The sequence below is a fragment of the Periplaneta americana genome, chromosome 12 (assembly GCF_040183065.1).
Source record: "Periplaneta americana isolate PAMFEO1 chromosome 12, P.americana_PAMFEO1_priV1, whole genome shotgun sequence".
Classification (NCBI taxonomy): Eukaryota; Metazoa; Arthropoda; class Insecta; order Blattodea; family Blattidae; genus Periplaneta; species Periplaneta americana.
In genome coordinates this window covers 179,143,131-179,150,100 of record NC_091128.1, presented here as the reverse complement: position 1 = coordinate 179,150,100, position 6,970 = coordinate 179,143,131, and the positions used below count along the sequence as shown (strand labels likewise).

The 6,970-nt window shown below is 39.9% G+C and overlaps 1 protein-coding gene across 1 annotated transcript in view; it reads left to right on the top strand.

The window, feature by feature from the left end:
• The first annotated feature begins 388 nt into the window (after positions 1–388).
• The window catches only part of LOC138711246 (hemocyte protein-glutamine gamma-glutamyltransferase-like), a 90,148-nt gene continuing 83,566 nt past the window's right edge, over positions 389–6,970 (top strand). Inside the window, exon 1 of the mRNA XM_069842660.1 lies at positions 389–533. The gene's annotated coding sequence lies outside the window, so the exon portion shown is untranslated. The remainder of the gene's footprint in view (positions 534–6,970) is intronic.

The window sequence follows — 6,970 nt, the reverse complement described above, 5'->3', positions numbered from 1 at the left end:
CTTCTATTTATTACGAGCGTATCACGACCGATCGTATCTCACTCGAGCGTGCGACATTCGACCGAGTTCAAGCGAGCGATTTAACTCCAATGCAGCACTCTGGTATTGGCAAGTTGTGACTCAGTATTCTCGTGTTCAGAATTGAACTCGGGGCTCCAGCATGAAAAGCCGGATTGTGGTGGGCATCCCTGACGCTGTATCATGTTACGAGGTGAAGGATACGCGTTGTAACAAAGTCCGTCTCTACACTCCGTGATTCACTAAGGAGTTCCACGACTTGAACACAGCCCCGGGCTGGTGACCTGGATTTGAGGAGGGGGGGACGTACGTCATGGAGCAGTCGCAATAACAGAAATTCCACTAATTATATAAGTGCTTTGGTTGTATGAGGACGAAACAAACTTCGGTTGTTGTGGTTATCTGCCTGTTTGACCTCTGGAGCGGCCCGACAATATTTAAGACTTCAGAGCAGAGCTGAGCTCCCACTGTGTCCACCACAGCGTCCGAGAAGCGATCTGCGGCCTCCAGCTAAGGTAGTGTACAACACCGCCACTAACGTTACTTACTACCACTATTGCTACTTCTGCTGTTGCTAGTACTTGTAATAATAATAATGATGATGATGATAATAATAATAATAATAATAATAATACTTACTTACTGGCTTTTAAGGAACCCGGAGGTTCATTGCCGCCCTCACAAAAGCCCGTCATTGGTCCCTATCCTGAGAAAGATTAATCCATTCTCTATCATCATATCCCACCTCCCTCAAATCCATTTTAATATTATCTTCCCATCTACGTCTCGGCCTCCCTAAAGGTCTTTTTCCCTCCAGCCTCCTAACTAACACTCTATATGCATTTCTGGATTCGCCCGTACGTGCTACATGCCCTGCCCTTCTCAAACGTCTGGATTTAATGTTCCTAATTATGTCAGGTGAAGAATACAATGCGTGCAGTTCTGCTTTGTGTAACTTTCTCCATTCTCCTGTAACTTCATTCCTCTTAGCCCCAAATATTTTCCTAAGCACCTTATTCTCAAACACCATTAACTTTGTTCCTCTCTCAAAGTGAGTCCAAGTTTCACAACCATACAGAACAACCGGTAATAGGCCTATAACTGTTTTTAAATTTTTTTAGTTTTTTTTTTTCTTTTTTCAAAGCAGACTAGATGATAAAAGCTACTCAACCGAATAACAGCAGGCATATTCCATATTAATTCTGCGTTTAAAAGTGTCATGTATATCTCTTACTGTTGCTGCAAGGTATTTTAATTTTTCGACCTCTTCAAAAGGTAAATTTTCAATTTTTGTATTTCGATTTCGTACAATATTCTGGTCACGAGACATAATCATATAGAGCCTACTTTGTCTTTTCGGGATTTACTTCCAAACCTATCTCTTTACTTGCTTACTTACTTACTTACTTACTGACTTTTAAGGAACCCGCAGGTTCATTGCCGCCCTCACATAAGCCCGCCATTGGTCCCTATCCTGAGCAAGATTAATCCATTCTCTATCATCATATCCCACCTCCCTCAAATCCATTTTAATATTATTCTCTATACTTGCTTCCAGTAGAATTCCCTTGTTTTCCCTAATCGTTTGTGGATTTTCTCCTAACATATTCACGTCATCCGCATAGGCAAACAGCTGATGTAACCCGTTCAATTCCAAACCCTCTCTGTTATCCTGGACTTTCCTAATGGCACCATACATCTCTTTACAAATTCACCATCCGTGAAGGGTTTTAGTGCCTTAACTAATTCCCAACATACTACATAGGCTAACTTGCTTCTAAACATAGACTCTGAATTGTTCGACTCTCTTCAATGTTTGGCCTTTCGTGAAGTGCTTTCAATTCTTGAAGCTGGTAGTACACGTTGCACCTCTGAAAATTATTTTATCAAAATATCTATTTCTGCTGGAATAATATCACCACAATAACAATAACAATAATAATAATAGTAATAATAATAATAATAATGATAATAATAATAATAATAATAATAATAATAATAATAACAACATTGGCATATGAAAATAGGCTATATTACAGAAAACAGCTTCTCTGTCACTTCGGCATGTTCTGGGTAGCAGAGCCTATAATGTAGTTTTATGTTGCTCAGTAGTATTCTGACAGTACCTTACAATATAGTAATCAATTTCCGTTTTCACCGAACGTACAACAAAAATAGGCTTCCTTCCACACTGTACGGAATGATCGTTTGCTTACAGGAGGTTTTGACTGTGTCATTGTCCCACACTGTTCGTGCGTTTACTAAGTACTTGAACTGCCTTCTGCAGCCACCCGTCGAGCTTCGAACGGGGAACAGCACGCTCTACATTCGAAGGTTGTGATTACAGAACGTAATCGGGAGCCAGAGAATGAGCATACCTGGTCTAGAGCAAAGTTAAAAAGTAAAGTTGGTAGTGCATCTCCTTGGTTTAGCCCGCAGTGAATTGGAAAAGTTATAATAATAATAATAATAATAATAATAATAATAATAATAATAATAATAATAATAATAATAATAAAAACGATGTACAGTAGTTGGTATAAATCAACAAGGGCGCCCGCAATATCCAATCTCAGTGGTAGCAAGATGGTTAGAAAATTAGAGGAAAAGGATGGAAAAGAGAGAAAACTGAACATGGAAAATAGCCAGTTCTGAAATCTAAATTATCCTGAGCACGTATTCATAGTTTAAAGCACTCGCTTTTGTTGAATTGTTTACCGAGGGTTTGAAAAAACATGTATCGGATACGTAGAGAAAAATTAAAAAAAAAAAACTGCCTAAAAATAAAAATCTCAGTGGCACCACTGGCTACCCCATGAGGGCGCCCTTGTAAATGGGCTATTCCATATCAAATCGACCGAAATATAGAGAAAACTGACCTTGCAATTTTTAAATGCAATGAAACTTTTTCTGTCCGTAGACAACTGTGATACAATGCTTTGTGGAAAGTTTGAGGTATCAGAACTTCATAGTGTTTAAATTAAAAATATTTTAATTTATCGTATTTTCATAAAATTAGCAGCTTTAAACTGTTGTGGCTCCGAAACCCTTTCACCCAATGATCAAAATGATGGTTTATTTTGATGCTGAAAAGTTTAAGTTTACATTGACATGTAAAGAGTTTTTCTTACTTTTTATGGAAATGGAGAAATTTACATTTTTCTTCATTAAGACACCTTTGCCTACGAAAAAATATTTTTAAAATATATGGTTAGATTCCGCATTGAAAGTACAAATAAAGACATATTTTTTACTGATGGCACGTTGATAAGAAAGTATTGAAAATATCAAATAAAGAAAATAAATAGTACGCGCGTGAACTAACCAGCTGACTGTGAGGCGGGAGTTAGCCGAGGCAAGCAAGGCCAGGAGACATAAACACGTGATGTGTCGTCTAGTAGCGCATAGCTGGGCTAGCTTTATCACAGGTTTTCATAAATACAGGAGTAAAATGACGCCCAACGCTCGCTTATCATCAGCTCTCGGCCAGTGCGTGCGGTACTGCACCGTTCAAGTCCAGGCATGTGAAAATAATCTATTTAATACCCTCGAAACTTATTGCCGTACCACTAAGCAAACAATGCCGAATCCCTTTTAATAATGCGTTTTTTCTCAATATTTTTTTACATTTTTACAAATGGCCAAAAAGCGTAAAAGTAGGTAAGATCAGATTATCTGTCTCTCTGTGTACAATAAAAATAAGGATTACTTCTTAACATAACCTACCAAATGTCAGCTTCAAAATAAGCTCCCGTTCAATGTTCTGCAGTAAATGGTTCCAGAGTTCTGAGCGCTGAAAGTGGCTAAAGTTGTCGCTCAACAATACGAAAACCGTTTGACTTTCGATAGTATATTTTTGCAAATGCATTCTCCTCAGCACCTTGTATAAGTAGGGAAAAAATTAGAGTATAAAAAATGCGAGGTTTTGTACTGATTGTTTTCATATGGAATAGCCCAAATCAACCTCATTACGGGTTATTATCAACGGAAGGAAAGAGAATGTTTTACTCCTGGCTACAAGCACGTGTCCCCATGCCAGCATCAGCACAGTCGTCCAACTTGTTAAGGTGCGATGAACGTCTCAGCTTGGCTTGTTTCCCCGCCTCACAAAGTTGTCCGTGTTGCAGAGAGCGACAATACGGATGTGAGCTTTACTCCTATTCCCCATTGCTCTGTAAATGATTGCTTCGTTTTATCGGTAATATGGTTGTTCATTTTTTTTGTCAGTTCTGAGGGGTTATCACTCAGCAGCAAGCCATGTTTGTTTACCACATTAGCTTTCTTTACCTAAAAATATTCCCACTTCTTTCATTGCTCTTATTATATCCGTGGCACGACAGCCCACGAAGGGCTAAGGCCGACCAGCCGACTGCTCACAAGAGGTGGACGATCATCAAACCAGTACGGGGTATCATGGGGTTAGAACGATGTTCTCCCAGCCGTTATAGCTGATTTTCGTAACAGAATTTCGCTACCTATCGTAGCTTCCCAAATTCATCACGATTCTGGGTGGACACCGGTCCCATACAGTGGTCGAAATTTCATGAGAAAATTCCTTTCCCATGAGGACTCGAACCAGCACTAATTCCGTAACGTGAGTCCAGACATGATGTCTTACACCACGACGCTACGGCGCAGGACTTCTATATTAGTTTCCAATTCATTCCAGGCTTCTTTTGTTTTATCTTTCTTCAGATTTCATTCCATTCGTACTTGTAATCTGTTTTCATATGGATACTTAGTGCTTCGATGTTGCGAAACTTCAAATCCAGTTTCTTCTGACTTAGTTTGATTTCATTTTGTGTTGTATCGCCTTTACTTTTTAACTTTGCTCTAGAATATGGCATTAGGAAAGTTCAGGATAACAGAGAGGGTTTGGAATTGAACGGGTTACACCAGCTGCTTGTCTGTGCGGATGACGTGAGAAAATCTACAAACGATTAGGGAAAATACGGGAATTTTACTGGAAGCAAGTAAAGAGATAGGTTTGGAAGTAAATCCCGAAAAGACAAAGTAAATGATTATGTCTCGTGACCAGAATATTGTACGAAATGTAAATATAAAAATTGGAAATTTATCTTTCGAAGAGGTGGAGAAGTTCAAATATCTTGGAGCAACAGTAACAAATATAAATGATACTCGGAAGGCAATTAAACACAGAATAAATATGGGAAATGCCTGTTATTATTCGGTTGAGAAGCTTTTATCATCCAGTCTGCTGTCAAAAAATCTGAAAGTTAGAATTCATAAAACAGTTATATTACCGGTTGTTCTTTATGGTTGTGAAACTTGGTCTCTCACTTTGAGAGAGGAGCAGAGGTTAAGGGTGTTTGAGAATAAGGTGCTTAGGGAAATATTTGGGGCTAAGAGGGATGAAGTTACAGGAGAATGGAGAAAGTTACACAACGCAGGGCATGTAGCACGTATGGGCGAATCCAGAAATGCATATAGAGTGTTTGTTGGAAGACCGGAGAGAAAAAGAGCTTTGAGGAGGCCGAGACGTAGGTGGGAGAATAATATTAAGATGGATTTGAGGGAGGTGGGATATGATGATAGAGACTGGATTAATCTTGCTCAGGATAGGGACCGATGGCGGGCTTATGTGAGGGCGGCAATGAACCTCCGGGTTCCTTAAACGCCATTTGTAAGTTGTTTTATTGTTGAAACCTAAATCCCTTTCCATGACATCATCACTGCCTTTGTCAGGTGTACTTTATTCTGACGGTACTTGGCAGAGGTGGCTATTTCCGTTACATATTACGCAATCTCTTATTGGGGTAATTCCAGTGGTACTTTGCCAGGTTACTTTATTGTAGCTTCAACACATGATGTAATTATTCGTTATTCTTACGTCATTTAGTATACAAAAGTCGATCAAGAATTTATTATTCTCCACTTCCCTTTATACTCAAAATCATACTGTGTAAAAACTTGCGTGTCTTATGGGGAGAGGATGTTAAATAAAGTAAAAAATATAAACATTTCTTTTTTTTTTTCCTTTAAAGTACTCTTTGATATGCAATAAATACATTCTATAAAACTGAATGCACATTTATGCCATTGTTATAAGTCCCGTCGCTCTAATTTCCGGCAATCAACCGCGTTGCAGGTCGGCTACATTTAAACGTGTGCGTCTTGTGATTCGCTGATTCATTTCTTAAGGCTCGATAAATACTTAATATAATCGCCCGCCATTTTGACTCTTTCGTTGGCGTTCGCAGAAAGCACACGAAGACGTTATTTGCCGCTCAATTATTTGCTGAATTACAGTGCGTTTGATTTATTATCATAGGAGCTACGACATGATAATGTTTAACGGTGTGGCAAATAGATTCCTCGTATGGTAGCTCGGCAACGAAAGAACAAAAATGGCGAACGATACTACCCACCTAAACTTTATAGGGCCTTCACTTTCTAAGACGTAAGCAAAGAGGCGGAGTCATGCCGGGAATAACAGCGTCGGGACTTATAGCTCCTGTGACGTCATTTTTGAAGCTCAGCTGCGCAAGGTTTTTAAATGGAATTGCAATGGAATGGAATGTACGGGAGGGGTCACTATATCCCAGCACTGCGACCTGTTACGATCTATTGCGCTAATCCTCAAGCTAGGCGCAATCCCAAACCCACACGGCTGACTATACTAAGGTTCACTGCGTATCCAGGTTTCGAGCAGGCAACCACCCTCGTCCCTAGGCAGCCCCCTAAGTGCGTCGCCAGCCTGCGATCGGGGAATGCTATGGAATGATGACGGAATGGATAAATGGTAACGGAATGTCGTAGATGCCTAATATGGGAAAACGGGAATATCCCGAGAAAAAACCCCAACTACGACCTTGTCCGCCACGACTGTCACTACGAATTTTTCAATGAAAAATCCCAGACCCGACCGGGACCTGAACCCGCGCCGCCTGCGTGGCAGACTGAAGTTATGACTACTCAGTCATGGCAGGTG